We start from the raw sequence: 681 nt of genomic DNA, 5'->3' as shown, positions 1-681 counted from the left end.
AGTTCTTCGCTACCAACTGAAAATATCGTATGTCCGTTTTACAGTAGTAAATAAATGCACATTATGCCGTTCAAATATTGTTAAGCAGAGAAACTGCAACAAGTCAAAGTCCATATGCATATGTTTAATCTGTGAATAGTTTCATCAGGTTGGAACGTCACTGAATAAAGAGACTCTTTTTACACCAACGCTTCGGTGACCGTCTGTCACTACCCTGGGGACCAGCCGGGATCGGGCAGCTGGGACAGTTTATTTGGTGGCCCAAGACAGTCAGGCCCACCGATCTCCTATTAGCGGCGGGGAGTTTAAGCCCGATGAGGTCCACCTGCCTTTTTAAAGTGTAGCGATAACTCCTTCGGGCTTAAACTCTCCTGAGCGCTAATAATAGGTGAGATCGGCGGGCTGACTGCCGTGCGTCCCCGAACAAAACTCGCTAGCTACCCGATCCTGTTTGGCTCCCAGGAAAGTCTGTCACCATCTTCAGGGTAACTCTGACTGGTTCACATTGTACTGCAGGACAAGTGTCCACTCTACTTCTAAAATATCTTGACGTTGTTCAGTTTTTCCTTCTCCTAATGACTTTCTAAAGAAAAAACTTCAAGACAACAAATGTGAAATACTATCTTTAATAGTTTCAAGAAAACTGCAAAACACATGTTCGCTCAACTATGACAGTACTGA

This window comes from Branchiostoma floridae, chromosome 2, assembly GCF_000003815.2.
Source record: "Branchiostoma floridae strain S238N-H82 chromosome 2, Bfl_VNyyK, whole genome shotgun sequence".
Lineage (NCBI taxonomy): Eukaryota > Metazoa > Chordata > Leptocardii > Amphioxiformes > Branchiostomatidae > Branchiostoma > Branchiostoma floridae.
Note: the sequence above shows the minus strand (reverse complement) of the source record.